Source organism: Pseudopodoces humilis, chromosome 13 (assembly GCF_049639895.1).
Source record: "Pseudopodoces humilis isolate 2021_Gansu_Grassland_sample_001 chromosome 13, ASM4963989v1, whole genome shotgun sequence".
Classification (NCBI taxonomy): Eukaryota; Metazoa; Chordata; class Aves; order Passeriformes; family Paridae; genus Pseudopodoces; species Pseudopodoces humilis.
In genome coordinates this window covers 2,404,442-2,424,655 of record NC_142212.1, presented here as the reverse complement: position 1 = coordinate 2,424,655, position 20,214 = coordinate 2,404,442, and the positions used below count along the sequence as shown (strand labels likewise).

Sequence of the window (20,214 nt, the reverse complement as noted above, 5' to 3'; positions counted from 1 at the left end):
AATTTAAAAAATATTACATGGATCAAATCCAAGAAAGGTACCAGGAGTACAAGAATGCAAAAGGAGACATGACAAAAAATATGAATTCTCTCAAAATGTATCTCAAAGTTCATTTCTCTATACAATAAAAAAAAGCTGCCAACTTGTTTCTTCTTATTTTTTTTTTCTTATTTTTTTTCTCCTTTTCTTTCTTGGCTTTGGATATTCAAGAATCACAAAGAAGAAAATAAATAAATGAAAAAAAAATAACCATAATAATGATTTTGAAAATATAATTTTAAAGGCAACTTAATGATCTTTACAATCCCACTTGCAATATTCATGTTCCATGCTGGATCTCCCAGCACTTGGATCTTAGCACCACTACTGGTCCATGCAGGCATCTGCAGAGAGTATTTTGAAAAGAACATGTATTTGATTCTGTCTGTTGCCTCAGGATGGAGAAGGATGGCAGTGATAATTCCATTAGAAAAAAAACAACAAAATTCTTCATGTGAAAACCTAGTTTTTGTCTCTAAAATCTTGAAAACTTATCCAAACAAGAAGTTGAAGCATGCATTAAATGCTGTTGCTCATCTCAAGTCCTGCTATGTACGAGCTCATTTGCCAATCCCCACTCAGGGAGAAGGAAATACAATTCAAGACGTGCCAAAACAACATTTTCTTGCACTCCTAAGAGTGCTGGCCAACACATTTGGGCCAGCTCCCTTCCCTGTGTGACTGGCAAGGACCTGGTGGAGCTGTAATTACTCCTGGCAGCAGGAGCTGCCTCTTCCTCTCCACAGCTTTTGGAGAACCAATTCATTTCTTTCCAATCATTGAGGCCATAAAAGAGAATTCCAAGTATCCCACCTACTATTTTATGTTCATTGTTCATATGCACGGATGCTGTTCTGGAACAAAATCCTGACGTCCTGTTAAGGATCTATGGCTGAGTCACAAGGCACAGGAAGAGGCTTTAGAGGGACTGCTTTGTCCCTGGGCTGCTCCTACAAGTATTTATGGCAAAAGCAAGCTGCTAAAATGGTATTGGAAAAGGAAGGAATTTAATGTGGGACATAACCTAGGCAGTGCTATAACCGTGCTGTAAAAATTTCAGCAGGAACCTTTTCTGCGCAGACATTTCAAGGAGCCTTTTTTTGGTTCAGATTATTTGCTCCAGCTGAAATATCAGACACATAAAACATGGAGATAACGCCACCACCAAAAGCATAATTAGACATTGGGAAGAAGAGCTTCATTAGATGTCCATTTAATTCTCTCTCCTGGCTCCAAGAGTGGCAGTACCAAATGCTTTGGAGAAAAAATGCTCCAAATAAGAGGAATCAGAGCAGTCTGCAGCCTGGTAAAACCCTTCCCCATGGAAAGGTTCCCTGAACTCCTCTCTAGCTCTTCTTTTAGAATATAAACAAGTCAAACTTTAATTACTGTAAGCTTTCACATACTAATGGAATATAAGGAGATTTAAAGAAATTTGGAAAGCAGCAATTTACTTTGGAGTAATGTAATTTTACTTAATTGCTTCTAATTAAAATTATTCTACAAATGTAAAACAAAAATGTCTATTAATTCTCTGCATAAACTAAATTTAGGTATCAACTGAGTAGCTTATTCACAGTATTTACTATAATTACTGCAAGACTTTTGTAACTTTGATGATTTAAAAGTTTGGAGGCTTGATACCAAATAATGGTTTCTGCTGCATAAAGCAAAATAATCTTTCAAACTCCCAGTGCCTTTGTACTTTGACTGTGACTCACTAAATTTACATTTTGTGAAAGTACATGTAGGAGTAAAAGCACTTATGTATTATCAAGAAATATGACATTATAATCCCATGAAGTTACTACTTATAGAAAAAAATAAAACTGTTCCCATGCTCTTCCACACCTAAGTGTAAAGTGAATACCTTCCATTAACTTTACCTTGGATTAACTTTAGAAAGAAAAAGGACACTTAATATTTTTGCATATATTTTAAACTTCGCTTTTAACACAAAGTTTTAAAATCAGCCATGAAACATAAAAATTGGAAATATCTTTCCATAAAAGTTAACTCATCTGATAGTAATTATTGTATTTTAATCTATCCTGTGATTTATGTCAAATCTGACAAAAAGTTGTGGCCGAAGTTGGGGTGGAAAATTAAACAAAAAAAAAAGTGAGACCATTCTGCAACATTTAATATTTCAGAAATAGACTAACTTAAGTCCAAAGATAATTATTTTTAAAAATTTCTTCTTTTATGTTCCTTATTCTCTCCACATCTTTGCTACCTAGTTTTTCATTTGGTTCTTCAAACTGCCCAAAAAAGAAAATGCAACAGGGTCAAGGTGCCATTTTGAGGTGAGATTGGCTAATTTGAGTAAAACCAGTACTAGATGCTATTTTCTTCCTGCAGATGTGGCGTTTTCTTCTCCAAACTCTTTAATACTCCAAATTCAGTGCACCACAAGAGAGCCATGCCTGATTTATTCCATGGGGAGATTGTATTTCCACAGCCAGTATGGAGTTCAGCCCACTAACACCTGAGCATGGATCTCTAACAATAAACAGAGAATCAGGAGGAAAGAACCATTCTCAGAGCTCCTCTTTCTATTGGGAATCATGGAATGGTTTGGGTTGGAAGGGATCTTAAGGCCACCCAGTGCCACCCCTGCCATGGCAGGGACACCTCCCACTGTCCCAGGCTGCTCCAAGCCCTGTCCAGCCTGGCCTTGGACACTTCCATGCATCAGGGGCAGCCCCAGCTGCTCTGGGCACGTGTGCCAGGGCCTGCCAGGGAAGAATTTCATCCTAATATCCAACCTAAATTTCCCCTCTTTCAATCCGTACCCATTACTCCCTGTGCTGCCACTCCAGTTCCTGACAAACAGCCCCTCTCTGGTTCCCTGGAGCCCCTTCAGGCAGCTGAAAGTGCTGTGAGGTGTCCACACCACCTTCTCTTCTCCAGGCTGAACAGCCCCAACTCTCCCAGCCTGTCTCCTTAGGGGAGGTGCTCCAGCCCTCTTATCAATATCGTGGCTTCCCCTGGACTCACTCCAATAGTTTTTATGTTGGAGGCACCATTAGAAGGTATTTTCAAAACCTGGCAAACCATGGAGCATGGAAATCCAGACCCTGGTTTTGTATTTAAACTTTGAGGGAGGAAAAGAAAATATATTTCTGTTAGCCAACAATTTTGGCACTGTATTACCATTGTTTTCTTCCCAAAAAAAAGCCAGTTCCAGGAGCCTCCTGAGGAAGTCACAGACTGCCACCTTTGGGCTCAGCTGTGTCACAGAAACGTCTGTGCAGTGCAGGGCCAGCATTTCACCATTTCAGCAAGGTGCAATCTCTCCATCGGTGCAAGGGCTTTTCCTTCTGCCTGGTGAAGTTCAAGCCCAGAATCGGATTGCTGATGTCACAGCAAAGCAACAAGCAAAATAAAATGAAACTGTAGTGACAGCAGCACCCAGGAAACAATTTCTCCCAGTAATTTACTCCTCACATCACTCAGTGGCACTGGCTATATCCCCTCACTGCATGGATGCCATGGGAAGCAGATGGTTACACATTTTTAACCCCAAGCTCGCCAAGTCTAAAAACAGGCTCTCAAGTGAGAAAAAAAAATCAGGGAAAATAGGTTTTAATAAACAAATGGGTTACATGAATGCAAAATGGAGAGAGCATGTTCAAAAACTGGCCAAGATCAAAAGCAGGAATAATGAGTTAAATTACAAAAGCAAGTTATTAAAATGTCTGTTTTGAAGATCTGAAAACAAAAATCTTGAAAATGCACTGTTCCAGGGAAAATTCTGCAGTGGCAGGAAGAGATTCCCTGTGCAACTTGAAGTTTTTTCTTAAATTCAGCAATTCACTAACAAATCATCATTAAAGCCTTGATCCCCAGGCCATCCTAAAAGCACTTTTGCAGCATTAGTAATAGGCCATTTAATTCCCTCACTTTATTTCTAATTTCTAATTAGGTTTTAATTCATGATGTATCTTATCCTCTCATTGTGATAGCCTGTATTCTTAAGGAAATGGGAATTTATCTTTCTAAGCTAAAAGTTTTTACAGTCAGGATTGCTGGATCATGGTGTTCCTTCTGCTCTTTTGCCATCTCCCTCAAACTATCCTAAAATAAATCCAAGTGTTTATTATTGTAATATTCTGGTTTTCCCTTATCTGATTATGCTGCTCAGCTGGCATTTTGGAAATGCAAGAATCGGTGGCATTCCATGGATAGGCACCTCAAACCACATTAGAAGCTACATAATTACATAATTACAGCTCCTCTGTACCAGGAACCTTGTCTTAAAATAATCTTGAAGAGCTTCAGGACGGAGCACTGAGTAAACTACATGATCCCAGACAAGGGATGGTGCCAGGGGCTCCGTGTCCTGCTTGGACTTCTCCTGCCTATGGATTGCTCTGCTTCTTGACTCTTTAAAAGCTTCTACAGGACAGCTGCTTCTATTGCCAAAAGAAAAGAAAACAAACCCAAAAACATCCCCAAACCAGCTGCTTTCCCTTGTGATTCTTACTCCATTTTCTCCTGCCCCAGGTATATGTATGTGTATATATATATATATATGTATATAAAGTGTATATATGTATATATATACATCTAACTCCAAGATTTCTTTGTGATCTTAAACAGAATAGAAGAACTAGAATTAGGGTAGAGCAGGAAGCGGAGCAGAAGAGAAGAAGGGAAGAACTGGGGTGAACTGGAGTTAGAGCAGAGCAGAACTGGAGCAGAACCGAATTCCTGCAGCTGCAATGCAGCACATCCCAGCTCTCCCTCGGTGACTCTGGCAGCAGCAGGAACCTGCTGAGGGTGAGGGTGATCAGCTGCTGCTCAGCAATCACTCCTGCACCCATAAATTCTGTCACTGGAGAAACATTTCAGGACCCTCCCAACTGCCTGTGCTGGGGACAGGAGTGAGAGCCAGGGAAATGCTGTTCCTCTGGTTCTTCATCAGTTGGAAGCCTGAGTTTATGCTTGATGCCCAGCAGATTTTCTTGCTGTGGTTCAGATTTGTTTGCTTGGCTCTAAATATCAGCAAAATATAGAGCTGAGAAAATAAATAACTAAATAACTAAATAACTAAATAACTAAATAACTAAATAACTAAATAACTAAATAAATAAATAAATAAATAAAATCAGGAGGATTTGTCTCCCTGGCATTCAGCAGAGCCTGGCTGGGGCTGCCAGGTGATCCCACACTCAGATACTTGTCCGAGGCTGAAAAGCGCTACTGCACTGCAGGGTTTGCATTTCCAGTCCTCCCAAACCCTCACAGCAAGCACCCAAAATCAGTCCAGTTCCCTATGTTTATATTTTCTGAATGAGCAGAATGCACAGATCATGCTAAGAGAGAGGCTGCTTTTCCTTAGCCTGCTGATCTCATTATAAGCAAATATGAGGGCAATCTAATTTTATCGGCCGCAAAACAAAGAGCGTGTTTAAATTTTAACATCCAGCCAAAACCTCTTGTGCTTATAATTTGAGTTTAAACTTATACAGCATGTTCATTACCATAAACAATCTGCAAAATAGTCAGAAAACAAACTCCCCCCTTGAAATTTGCCATTTCCCAAAGAAATAAACACTGGCATCTCGGCTTTGCTTTCGCTTTGCTCTCAAGGCTTTGGAAAGACCAGCTGAGAAGTTTTCCTTCCAAATAAACTAAAGGTTTTAAACAAACCAAAGAATGCTTCCAGATGTTTTTCTTTCAAGCACACCTTAATAAATGACCCCAAATAAAGAAAACTTCAAGGTAGATAAATAGTGTCTTGAAGGATAAAGAATTAGGGAAGGGCTCTAAGTATTACAAAATTATACTCATGTTTCATCTCAATTGATTTTGCCCACCTAATCAGTAAAATCAACAAAAACAACTTGACTTTCTTCTCTGTGAAAGGGAACAAAATACTATTTTAAAATATGAGATAATTTCAATTTAATAAACGCTACATGTGCAGATAATGGGATTTCCATGAAAAATTCAAAAAGCATTGCTCTTTGTCATTAAATTCAAGTTAATCAGCATATTCTGCTGCAGATTCAATTATAAACCAATATTCTAAATTTATTACTCAGTTGTAAATATCAGTTCAGTTTCCAAGCAAAACAATATGAATCTGCAGTAAACAGCTCGATCATTCTGGAAGTTGTCTAAACACCAACCCCAATAGCAACAGAGAAAACAAACAAGAGAAAAGCCACAACAGCGGCTTCTCCAAAATCCAGGATATGTGGTACAACATATTGTACCTTAACAAACCAAGGGAACTGACAAAAAGTGGTGATAACCAGCAGGAACAAAGACTGCTCTTTGGTTATCAAATGCTATAAATTATTGTTTTAAAAAAGATGTTCCTTTTGAATGCCATATGGGAGATGGGAAGGGTCTGTCAGAGCACAGTTCTGATGGAAATCTCCTGATCAAACCTGACAGGAAACCAAATCCACAGACTGACAGCCAGGAATTGCAGATGCCTCATTTCCTTTGGAGAACCAGCCTGAAAGGAAGGGCTCGCTAACAACAACCACAGCATCCCTTCCAGCCATGGTGACAGCACCCACAAACCTCAGCACGACGATATTTGATGGAAAACAATAACTCCAGAGAGCACAACCCCCGGAGAACCCGCGGAGATGGATCCAAGAGGAGCATCTGCCTCTCCTCCTCTAACTCCATACAGGGGTGTCCTGCCTGCTCGGAGAGGAGTCCCAACAGCTCCTGGGGGAGTTGCCTCCCTGGGACAAAGGGATAAAGGGAGAAAGCACAAGGATGGGGACAGTGAGGGCATGGAACAAAGGCAGGCTGGCAAAGCCTCATCGGCTTTGTCCTGGTTCTCCAAACCCAAGGCCAGCAGCTGCTCCAAAACCCCAGCCATGGGGAACAGCCAGGTTTGGCCAAGCTGGAGAGAGCAGGAGTTGAGGGAAGGCTGGAGAAAGCAGGACCTGAGGGAACACCGAGCTCCACAGCCTAAGGAGACCTTCAGGACCATTGGGAACGTCGTCTCCAGGTCCGAGGGGTGCCTTAAGTGGTAACAGACGCCACTTTAATGTTTCCTTCTCCTCTCCCATAAGTTCCTGATCATTATTTTCATATTTTCTGTCTGGCATATAGGAACAGGATAATACCGAGTTTGAACTAAATTTCTCCATGACTATAAAAATATATTTGATTAAACAGATGTCAGCAAAATTTTATGGAGTGAAAATTGAGTAACAGATGGTGAGGTCTGTGGAGTTCAAAGAGGCTGTATTTTATTAAATAGGAAATTTGAGGAAAAGAATTATTTTGCTGGAAATATTGATGCAGTGTTTAGGCAAATGTAAAAGCATTCTTACTTGATAGAAAACAGTAAGTTAAAAAAAAAAATTAAAATAGATCCATTCATACCATGAAAAAAGGGGATTTTATTCTACCTTCTTTTTACTGGCTACAGCACAACATCAAGGTTCTCAAAGAAAAATAATGGGGAAGAAAAAAACCCAGCTACCAAACCAAAAAGAACAATGAACTTGATTAAGCATCCTGAGCAAAATACATCCTTTGTGTGATACACAAACTATTGTGAAAACAAGTTTAGAAGTACTAGACCATGGGATAATAAACAGTTATACCAAGCTTATATTATAAACATTAAACAAAATTGCAAATAATGGCTTGTGTGCTATGGGAAATGAGACAGAAGGATTATAACTCCTGACTGCCATTAATGTATCACCCCTATTCCAGCTTTACTACTTGGAATGGTAGAAGAACATTGCCACCAGTGGAACAAAGACAGAGAGTCAATGAAATGAAAAGAACATCATAAATGTAATTATTATTGCACAATATGATTTCTCTCCCTATCCCTATGGCTCTCAAGTCTTTTCTTCAAGCTGATATTTTAAACATTTTATTACATCATTGGGAAAAAAATTCAAAGGGCAGAAGGAGATTCAAATTCATGACCAGGCTCCTTCGGCATCAAAGAGAAAGCTACAGTACCCTGTGGAACAGCAGTCAGTGAGCTGCCTCAGATGTCCAGGGGGAAGAATTGGAGAAATCCAATCATTCCAGAGCACTTAACCATGCTGAGAGCTGCTTGTTGTCCAAACAAGCCTTGTGTTGTTTCACAGGCAGGGGACCCCTCTGACTGCCCCACACCAGAGGTTTCGGAGCTGACAGAGCCTCTCTCTCCTGCATGAGGCACCAGCCCCTGTGGCCAGACCTGCACCAACACAGCCCAGCTCCATCAGAGAGCTCTGCTCATCCCCCCTCCCCAAAACCTGCTGGGAGCTGCTTCTGCTCTGATCTGCCCCTCACCCAGCACAGCTCAGGCTTTGGCACTCCCTTGGATCAGAGCTGTAAGTGCTGACGCCACCAGGAGTGGAACCATCACAAACACCTAACAGATATTTCTGAGCTTGTGTCTCCATTTCTCAGTGACATTTCCCACCAGGTGTTTAACTGTGCTGTCAGGGTTCCTGATGTGTGCAGCCTCAGAGCTGTGGAAGCTGCTCCATCCTCACATTGAGAAATGCTGCTCGTTTTTCACAGAGTGAAGGTGCAAGAAGCTGAACCCCCCAGACTGTGAATGCAGAAACAGAGCTTACAATTCACCAGTAGTTATGCTTTATTAATTAAGATCATATTTATTAGTGGGTTTAAACCTTGACACCAACACCACAAGAAACATTTTCCCACAAAGACTGTATCTTAGGAGAGAAACTGTCAGATAATGTTTGACAAAGTGATAAAAGAACCAACTAATTCAAGCCTCCACAAAGCCAAATACCCTCCTCGAGTTTGCACTTCAGGGTTTTGTACAAGCACAAGTTCTTCAGGAGCAATGTTTAGTTTTACAACCCATCCATCATTCCTTCCTCTGTATTGATCCCTTTATCAGTCACATCCAGGTATCTTGGGCTGGTTCAGAGGCTCCAAATAAACACAATAAATTCTTTCTGGGTTTATATTAATTCCAGAGTAGTTTAGATCCTGTTCAGCACAGCCCTGCAGACTTCCCAAGGAATAACTGATTGGATGCAGGCACTTTGAAAGCACATATATGTTGTCTGAACTATTTTCACAGGCTTTTATAGACCTAGAAATCCTGTATTTAAACAAGCAGAAAAAGGAAACATTGGAGGTGGGTGTTAATTACTCCTATTTACAGGCTTTTTAGCAGTTTCCCATATTGGTTAAAACAGAAGCTGTATCTTATTTTCAGTGATTCAAAAATCAAGGCAAGACACAGAAATTCATCAGAAAAATCAGAGACTACTTTTCCAGAGATATAAAGGAAAATGCTGCTTACACATCTCAGGCATCAGCTTTTAGATCTATCCTTTATCTTCCTAAGGCAAACATGATGATCAATCTATAAAAAAATCCTGAAATAGTCACCCAAAAACCTCCTCTTAATCTTCAGCTGTTCAAGGATTCTGCAGATTTCAAAAGAACTCTTAAGCACAGGACATTTTGGGGTTTGAAGTATCCAGTGTTAAGGGCATGAAAAACATCACTGAAAATGTTTAAAAGGGATTTCAAAGCTTGACCTAAGTTGATAACCCTGGTTAAGATTTTCATTTCTGGATATTGATGATAAAATGGCTGAGGACTTACAGAGAGGAGAAACTAGTTTTACAGCAGCATTTTAAATTGTGATAAGATCCCTAAATATAAATGCCCAAAGTTAATGTGCCAGAATGTTCATTGGGTATTTTTTAAAGAAAGGCACAATGAATGATCTTAAACCTATATTTAACCTCTACATAAGAGGCAGTTCAGTATTTAGGGAGATCTGAAGGAAGGTCTTGTTCTCATCAGATCTTCTTTCTTCGGCTTTGGAGGAAGAAGTGCTAATTTCCATTCTTCCCCATTTTCTGACATGCTTTAGGATTCATTGTGGATGTGGGAAAAGGAATTATTTGGCCTCTTGAATAGAAGGAAAAAGGAAGTGGGAGGGTCATGTCTGGAGAGAGATCTCAGCCCCCTATCCCATGTCCATGTTATGTGGCCTCAGGCCAATTTCTCAGGGCCAAACCTGACAGCTGCCAGAGGGGTTTATCATGAAATGAAACAAGGAAAAGTATTCTTGGGATACTCTTATGGAACCCTCTTTTTATTCCTGCAGTGAAAGGCAGGAAAAGTGCATCTAAAGATACCAGATCATTTACAAATGAAGTCAGAAAACCAGAAAAATTTGTGTCAATATGTGCAACACTCCCCAAACTTCATGAACTCCATTAGAAATAAAAAACAACTTGTTAAAATCATCATTCTTAAGGTGCTTTTAAATACCTCTAAAATAATTGTTACCACACTGCAACCAGAGGTTCCTGAGGAGCTGTCTGTTGATCCCTTTCACTGACAAGTTACTCTTTCAATAAAATCTCACGCCCACTGTTGGTACAAAAGATACTTTTTTGTTGGTATTCTCACAGAGAATGATGAACAATTTTTCAAAAAATTATTTTGTTTACAGAAGGCTGCTCTGTGCCTTGGGAATGGCAATGGATCCCTGAGTGGTGCCACGTTCCTGGCATGCCCCAAGACACGGAGGTGACAAGGAGACAACGAGGGAAGGGCTTCCCCAAGCACAGCCTTGCACTCACTGCCTTCTTTAATGCAAGCTGAAAGAAAACTGCTCCAGCTGATAATTAAAAAATAGAAACCAAACAGTTAAGGCCTGTCTGATTAATTGCTCTACTTAGCTAATTTGATAAGCCCTCCATCAGTTTTCTGTGCCTCTTTCATTGGCTTGATCTACTTTGTAAATTAATCTAATTATGAACACCTGCAGTCCAAAGTCCCACAAGTTTGACAGCTCTTATTTATAGACTTAAAGGTTGGTTCTGAGCCCCATCCTGCCCCAAGAAGCCTTTTTGGGCCCCAAGGAAGGGAGACAGCAAGGGGAATATGCAGCAGAGGAGCCACTCCCTGTCTCAGCAATGTTTCATTCCCTCTGTATTCAGCAACATAAACTGCGTTCTACGAGAAGAAATCTAATAAAAATTTACAGCAGACAAAAGATGACAAACGAGTCAAAGTCATCACAGTCCCCACACCACATTTATCAGATCAGCCACACAGCGGGAGGGGAATGATAATGCCAGCTCCAGTTCAGGGTGCCATGGGATCTCCAAAGAAACCAGGGGCTGCACAAAGAAAGTGCCGTGGGTTTAAACCACACTGCAGGCTGCAAGCTGACAAAACTGTTTTGAAAAGTTCAGCATCGCCTAGAGTGAATATGTGTTAGATAATAAAAGATTAACTGTGTGTTTATGATGTAGATATGTGGCTTTCCCTTGATTCCCATTTCTACTTGCACCAGTTCTTCACACAGGACAGAACTCTGCCAACAGAACCCAATCACAAAACCCTTGTGCTACAGTAATTTTAAAAGTATGGACTGGTAACTGATTTAAAACCAATTGTACTGATAGTTTTAATTGATGTCTCTTATTGCTACTTCATCCTCATTAATTATTGTGACTATCAATTAGAAACAAAAGGAAATCCCAAGCAGTTTTATCTGGCTATGAAGATTTCTTGCCACTGGATTTGCAGTTACTTTTCACAAATTATTTTATGGGCAGAATTTTTAATACTTTTTAAGTCATAATTTTCTCCTTCTCAACATCACAGAGAGATTGAATATCATAAAGTGTTTTCTTTCCATCAAAATCAGGAAAAGTTATAATTCAATTTATCTGGGGGTTCGTGCTAGCCTTGATAAAATGTATTTTTAAAAGACAAACAATAACACTGTCAGACTCGCCTGACTCAAAAGCAATTTGCATTAGTAAAATTTAACTGTAAGCCCTTGAGATGGCAATGGTTTATTGTATTTGTTGTAAAAAATATTTTAGCTGAGCAATGCCAAGCTTGGGGCCTTCTGCAGTAACAGTGACAAGAAAAAATCAGGAAGCTGTTCTTCAGAGAACATCTGCAGAGCTTGCGGGGGTTCCCTGCTAGATGGACCCCAAAGCAAAGGACACTCCTATCCTACCTCAAAATACTGCTCTAATATTTTAAACCTGAGAATATGAGGAAGTGAAGTTATTAATGGAGTCATTAACTGTCTCTCTGGGGCTCCCAGATTAATTAAATTCAGAGTCAGTGCTAAGATCCTCACAGCCTTTCCAAACCTCCAGCAAACACCTGCAGAACTGCTCCAAATTTCACCATGTTGTACAGCACACTGTGGAAAAAAAGTCATGCATTGCATGGAAAAGCTGCAAAAATGTCAGAAAAGTATAGAAAACAACACCAAAAAAAAAGATTTTACAAAAATTAAATCAAGAAATGTTGGCAGTAAAAGACCTGACAGATGTTAAGCTTTTGTTCTTGCATCATCTCCCATTGCAGAGCACTAAGTAATTAAATGTGATGTGCAACTGAGCAAGGGCTTGTCCTTTTCATGATCTGAAAGCTGCCCAGAACCCTTCAGCAGGGGCTGCTGGAGACCCTGCAAGGCAGAGGCTTCCCCTGGGAAGTGGGGATGATATTGAAACCCCAATGGATGTCCCAGGATTGAACACTTTCCTCCAGGAATCCGCAGCACGTTCATGACTGTCAGAAGTGCCAGGAAGCTCAGCTGAACGTGTCTGTTGATAACCCTGACAGCTTCAGAAGGCACATTTCCAATGGCTGAGGTGAACTAGGGAAGGATTAAAAATCTGTGTCCCTCAAAGCCTTGGCCACTCCTCTGACATCCCTAATCCCATCAGCGAGGGAAGGCTGTTTATTAACTTCTGCTCTCACAGGTGGAGGGCATCAAGCAGATCAACCATCCTGAGGCAGGTAAGGGAGAACTTAGGAGAAAAAAAAAGATTAAAATGGGAAAAAAAGAAAAAAAAAACCCACTGGAACCACATGAGGATTACCTACGTACATTTAAAAGCATGAGGAGAAAATAATCAGTTTAAAAATATGTATCAGTAAACCCAGAAATACAAAAGGTATTTTCTATTTAACCCCTCAAAAAAACCCCAAAAATCCAGAACACAGTAGGAAACCATTTGATAAATGTGAGGCCTAATTCCAAAAGCCAGTTTATTTTCATATCATAATAAAAGGGGTAATTTACTAATATTTAGAGAAGGGAAAGAGAAGGAACATGTTCTGCTGAGGAGCAGCAGAGGGGCTTCCTTTGCCTATACAAAATGGGTTTATGAAATATATTTAACCGAGTTATTTTAAGAAGTGCCAAAAATGTTGGCAGCCACCGAGAATTCCTTAGCATAGCTAAAGAGCCTGAGGATTTGGAGCCAGGACAAAATGGGATTCACTGGGCCCAGGCTGGGCATTTTGTGTTTGTGGATCTCCTCATGTGGGGACCTGTCAGGAATTCTGATGCCACTGATTACTCCAAACTACAAAACTGACCCCATCCTGCCCCACCTGCAATTTTGACCATGACCACTGAAATTTTGAGGCCATTATCAAATCCTTCACAGCTTCTTAAAGCTCATTTTGCACCAGATGTTGTAGGAAACTGGGGATTTGTCACTAATTCAGAAAAAAACAATGTTTAAACTTATGCCTGTGTGGTTGTGATGATTTAAAATGATTGATTGCTACAATAACATGATCCCCCCTTGATATAATAATCCCTGGAATGACAAGGTGGACAACAAGAGGCAATCAGGCTCACCATGAACATAGCGCACCGGGCGATGAGATCTTTGTGTCACAGCATGCAAGACCTGATAAAAACAAAGAAAAACCAGTTCATATTTTAGAAATTTAAATTATGAACATAAAATCAAAGAAAAAGGCAATTATTATAAAGCAGCTGGTTTCCTTTAGATCCAAATGGGTTTATTGCACAATTAATAAAATTAAACTCATCTCTTCTGTGTTACTCTGTAACAGAAAATTTAAATGTGAGTCTTTAAAAGAAGTCTAATGCACCTTCAAAAAATAAAATAATACACACCTTCCAATAGAACTGAAGCATTAAATATTGCCTAATTCCAAAAAAATCAAACTAACAATGCACACAAAAGCTATGATACTGGTTGCCATTTATAATTATCTTGCAGTAGCATTCATGTCTACAAGTATTTGGCAGAACTGATAACCTCAATTTTCCTCAGAATCAAATATCTTGAAGGGAAAATGTTTACTAAATCAATACATGCATGAATTGGGGTGCACAAAAGTTTTCCTCCCTTCCTCCTGGAGAAGAAAACAAACATCTCTTCAGAGAATTACATTGGGACAAACACACAGGTGCCACAAATCTAATGCCAGGACAAAATTTTCAGCAGAGAATCTATTTCAATCCCTTCTGGGGGTGACTTGAAGTCAGCAGAAGCAGAATCCTGTGTGCAGCACATTCATCGAGCCACAACTTGCCAAGCCATCAGTGAAACCTCACGCTGCTCAGGGAATGTCTCCTGGAGCAGCAGATTTATGCAGGAGCACAGCAGTGCCAGCCCTCCAAGAGCTTCAGGACACAGAGATTCAACAGCAATTTCTCTCCTAACTCCTCAAAGCACTTTGGCCAGAAATTAAAAGGACAACACGACTTCTTTGAGAGCCAAAGCTGAGTTAGGGAGGTGACACATCATGAATTAAATTGAAATCTGGCCAGAAAAAAAAAGAAAAAAAAAAAGCCTAACCCACTTGATTGAAGTGCCATGTAAGCACTACAAGTGATAAAAATACCTCTCTCCCATCCTAAGCTGACAGAAGTGCTTGCAGGAGCTCCAAGCCAAACATCTTGTTCCACCACCTGGGCTACCAACATCTCTTTAGCACATTTATTCCAGAGATTCCCCATTGTGGGAATATATGAAAACAGCTAAAAACCAGAGCTCTGTCACTCTGAATTGCACATACTATGCTGGAGCTGAGCAAAAAGCAAGTCCATCTTCTCCAGGAGCTGACAATGCACTCCCTGTACTGGACAGCAGTCCCAAAAATCAGCAGTTAACTCCAGGAATCAAACAGCAACCAAGGAGACACAGCAGGGGCAAATACCCAGATCCCAGGGCTTTGGAGTGCAGCAGGGCAGAAGATCTCTACCAGAGGGGATGGAAATAGCACAAAGTCCATGAAATGAGTGAGAAGGGGACTCCCAGCAGGACCCAATGCAGTCAGGGATGGGAACACTTGGCTCTGTCCTGACTAAATCCTAGTTCCAGCACCTACTCTTGGAGGCCTAAGTTGTAAAAACTGTTTGTGCCCAGCGGTGTCCTTCAACCTTCTGCCTCCCTGTGCCTCAGCAGTAAAGTTGCTCCACTTCTGTGAGATTGATTTTGAGTATAAATTCAAGGGATAACATAAAAGTGCTCAAACACTGGGGTGATAAATTAAAATAAATGTCTCATCGGTATTCTCAATATATTTCTCTGACTCTATAAAGACTCAACATTTTCAGCCTGGGGAGGATAACAAAACCAGAGTCCAGGAGTAATCAATGCTATTTTTAAAATGCATTTTTACTTTAATCAGGGATTACTTAAACCTCAGCCAGATCAATATTTATGTATTTATTCTTTCATCTGGCTTTTCCAGAGTTTTAGACAATTATAGCTGTCAAAGGTACTGCATATTGCTGTAAAATTCCCTGTGAAGGAGTTTGATGTAAGAAAGCCAGTCACTCATGAAAAAAAATTAAAGTCATACAAAATTTATGGTTAAATAAAAACCTTTGTGCTTCATTCATTTCCCTAAATAGTTTAAAACCTTGCTGGAGCAGAAATTCCATGTGCCTGTAAATCAGTCATTTGCTGCAGCTGCCTAAAAATACGAATAACATAAAGAAATGGATAATCAAAGAATTTACTAGAAAGAAAAGAATCTTATGGATTTTTAAAGACTGGTTTTGATGAGGGAAAGGTTTCACCTTCCCAAAGTGAAGATGGAATTATAACAAAATAGATGAGTTCCCATTTATCCAATATCCAAAAATCTGGAAGAGTCCCAGAGGTGGCAATGGCAGGCTCTTCATCAACAAACCCATTTCCTACAAAAAGGAAAATAGATTCTCTTTGGGGTAGAAGGGCATGGGGGGAAACTTGATAAAGTATGACAAGAAATGCCTAAAAGGGGAGGGAAACAAAAGGATCATTTTTGTCATTCAGTGCTGGGATGCTCAGCTGCTGCCCAAACATCCTGAGAACTTTCTTTTTACTTTCAAAATAAATTCACAGGTACTTCTCTTCGTAGGTGGGGTTGCTGAAGTGGTTTACAAGGTAAGGCAGAGCAGCTCCAGCTTCTCTCCAGTGCAGAGCTTCAGCCCTGCCAGGTGTTTCCACAGAACCAGAACCCACCACCACTTCTTACAAGTGAGACAAGACCAGAGCTACGATGGCTCCAAGTTCAACCTGGTGGTGATTGCTGGCTTTATTTTCTAAATGCTGATGACCAAGGTCTAACTAATACTTCATCCTCTCTTAAAAACCCACCTGTAATGCTGCAGCTAAACATTTTAAGTCAATTTTGTGCTGCTGAAATGGTATAATTTCCCCAGGATTCCGTGGCAATTAGGAGCAGCAGTCAGTAGGGTTATTTTTAGCAAGTGCACCTCATTCACACATTTCACAGTGCTGCTCAGGGATCACTGATCTATATGCATGACTGCAGCGATAAAATCTGGCAACACTCTTTAATAAAGGTTTCAACTGTTCTAGGCGTGTTTCGAGCAATGTACAATTATTCCAACGCCTAAAAAGTGCTTTTCCACTTGCAGGATTTTCCACTACTCAGTATGTGCACCCTTGCAGTTGGATAGTTAAGATTTTCCATGATTTCCTTCGTTTGATTTACACCTTTTCAGCCAATGGACAAAGAAGTTGTCCCTGCCCATGGAAGGAGGCTGGGACTGGATGGTCTTAAAAGTCCCTTTTAAACCAAACTATTCTGCTCAAAAAAAGGTACCTAAGATGGGATTTGCAAAGGTTGGAGGGAGAGATTCTTATCCTGATGCACAAATTCATGAGGGTACAGCTCATATATGTCGTTCATCAACACATATTTATATAAATATTGAGAATGATCACCATAAGGCCTTTATGATTTTGTTGAATTTTAGTGAGCATCGGTATTTGGCATGACACTGAACAAAGGCACAATTAAAACTGTAGTTTGGTCAGTTTTGCTGTGTTTTTCAATTTACAACAAATTCCAGTCATATGTTCACTGGATCACCACTGAATTTCTTTTTACTTTCTAAAGAATTTCTTTCCATTTCCTACTTTTGTCCTCAAATGCTGCTGCTGCTGTACAGTACCATTTCTTAAGATAAACAAAACAAATTGAATTTATCAAAATTGGCATGTGATTTTGAATCAAGCATAGCGCTTTCTGTTAATATAAAAGGTGGCAGAGCTTTGGGTGAAGCAGGGATAAACAAAAGTCAGCTGTGTTAGGACATCTCCAGGAGGAAAAGTGCCCAGCTAGCCACGCTTCCATCCTGTGCAGACCTCAAACCCTGCTTCACTTGGCTCTGGCATCCCAGGACTAAGTTTACTAATCTTTGAAGATGGAATGAGTGTGGCATTTGCAAAAAGTCCATCATGAACTGTCCAGCTGCAATTCAAGCTGGTGGAGAAATGAAATCACAAGGGCTGAAAGCCAGAGACAGGACACCAGGAGAGAAACAGCAGTGACACTTGGAAAATGCATCACAGGTGATGCATGGGAAGAGGAGAAATCAGTGCTTTTTAATTAAGTGGTCATTTTGAGGGCTTTGTCTTCCCCTAATCCCCCCTGCAATAGTGGTTCAGATCTCTACTACACCTTCAACTGCTCCCACCTTTCACAAGTGAAGTATTATTCCAAGTTTAGCTCCCAGCATGAAATGCATCTCCTTCTCCCTATAATTCCCCAGGATCTCAGTATCTGTAATTACAGCACTACAAAACAAACCTGACAGCCACCGTGGCAGCTCCTTTTGTCAGACAGACAGGCAGCAAAGCCTCTCAGTGGCTGTGCCACGTCCACTGTCAGCTCTCATCCTGCGGCGAGCTGAAAATCAGCAAGGGATGGCTTCCCTTGTTCTATCAAATGAGTCAAAGATATTCTTCTCAAGAGGTTCTTCTAACTCTCAGTCAAGTCCTTACTGGAAGTGGGAGCTGAAAACGCTGCCCCACAGCACGCTTAGATTTTGAAACATGCCAACCTGGTGCTTCTTTAATCAAACTTACTGACATTAAAACAAAAGTGACATCCCAGGCACCTTGCATCGCTCTCGGAGCTAGAAAAGGGTTGCAGGCACCAAACAGACAACACAGCTTTTCTGCTTGGTCATGGAAGTTCTGGATGGCTATTTAAAATCATCCCATGTGTTCTGTTTGCAGACCTGAGGTGACTGATGCCCTCTCTTCCTCAGCACCCTGAGCTGGTGGGAAGGAGAGAACAGCAGAGCTGAAGATAAAAGTGCTCCTGTGCAATGTCCCAGCACAGCTGGCAGTGCCTCTGTCCCACAGGAGTCCTGACTGACACATCACAATGAGCTGGGGACTTTCTCTGGGGAGGTTTGGTCATTGAAAGTGTTACTCTGATGGAGGAAAGGGGCAAAAACTTTTTGGGATTGGGTTTTGGCTTGGGGTTTTCTGTTAGGTGGGATTTTGCCCTCTTTATGTCTTTACCTTGTCTTTATTTTAGTGGTGCAGAGTTTGAATGATAAAAACAGGTATTCACCACCTAAAAAACTTCACTGACTTCAATCCTCAAGTATTTCATACAGTGACTATTCTGTATATTAATTTAATGTAAAATACCTGAATGAGCAACTCTACCAAAATCATACAATAGATCCTGACAAATTTGGTTCAAATTTCCTTAGGTACAGTGTGATTTAGATGTTGATCTGCACTGTCTTTGGTATGGTTAGTGGCTTAAGATGTGCTGGTTTATCTATTTTATCCTAAAGCCATCTATTATAGATATAAACAGGAAAAAAAAATCGTGTAAGGGTTTTTCAGACAATAAACATTTTGTTCCCTAGAGGTATTCAGCCTCAAAATAAATAATGAAACAGGGATTTAAGATTTTAAGTACTGGAATCAAAGCTCTGTATTTCAAAAGTCTGGGTGATGCCCAGCCTTCATTTGCCTGCACACTGTTCATATCCCAGTTCTGCCCTGGTGATGGGACTTCTGTTTTTCTGAAATTGTTTTAGTTATAAGAAAATTCAGTAGCTCAAAAGGCACAGTAATAGCTTTCCCTCAGTCATATTAGACATATATTTTCTAAATACTGCCTTTCATTTCTAACAAATGGGGCTGGATTTGTAGCAGAACTTGAATATCAAAGAATATGATACAATTATGACCCAGCTTATCTGCAAACTCCTTCACAGTTTGTATTTACCAGCACTTCATAAACTACAGTTATTATCAATTCCTTTAATAATTTGGCTTTCTGATTCTAGGAGATTATCTGGGCCAGAAGAATCCTCAGATAATAACTCTGTGATGTTACAGAGCTTTACAGCTGTATTCAATGTGGATATGTGTTTTCTCCCAGAGATCAGTTCAGGGATCCAATAACACTTTTGGACAGTTTAAAGCTGTGCAATAAACACCCCATAAAAACTGATTCAAAACCAAATCATCTTATAAAATCTGAGAAAACATAAATCATGTTTGAAAAACAGAAAAAACACATGATTTCCTATATCTGAAAGCACGAGTCAAGAAATAAGGAAACACTGCTTTTCTGGGGTTCCCAGGCAGCCATCCCTCATTCCTGTCCCTGCAGAGTCCCAGGAGATGAGATTTCTGTGCCCTGCTTTAGGAATGGCAGTGCCTCCAAGCCTCCAGCACCACGGCAAAGGCTCCTTGTAGGGGCTGACCAAAACCACAAGGCAAAGAACTTGATTTAGCCAAGAAATACAAGTTGCTCGCTTGTCCCAGTAAATGCCAGGTTTAGTGAGCACAGCCACCAAGAGGTATTTGATTTTAGGCAGCATTTTGAAATGAAACTGGCACTGGGAAGGAGGAGTCCATCATTCTCCCTCAGTGGTCTAAAACTCAGCAGCCAGGAACAGTTCCATTATCCCAACCCTGTGGAGAAGCTGTTTCATCTCATTTATAACCCTTCAACATCTTCCCACAAAGCAGAAGGATCATACCAGAGTCCAAATACTCTTGCCACTGTAGCCATTATGAAATAGCAAATATTCCTCCCAACTTCCCTCCTGTACCACTTGCCACTGGTACTGCTGAGCTTTAATTGCTCAACTTTCAAATGAAC

The 20,214-nt window shown here is 40.4% G+C and overlaps 1 protein-coding gene across 12 annotated transcripts in view; it reads right to left on the bottom strand.

Moving 5' to 3' along the window:
• Nucleotides 1-20,214, bottom strand: part of ATP2B2 (ATPase plasma membrane Ca2+ transporting 2) — a 395,747-nt gene that overhangs the window by 278,203 nt on the left and 97,330 nt on the right. For all 12 annotated transcript variants that reach the window (XM_088061667.1, XM_088061651.1, XM_088061658.1 and 9 more), the window contains exon 2: nt 13,658-13,709. The gene's annotated coding sequence lies outside the window, so the exon portion shown is untranslated. The remainder of the gene's footprint in view (nt 1-13,657; nt 13,710-20,214) is intronic.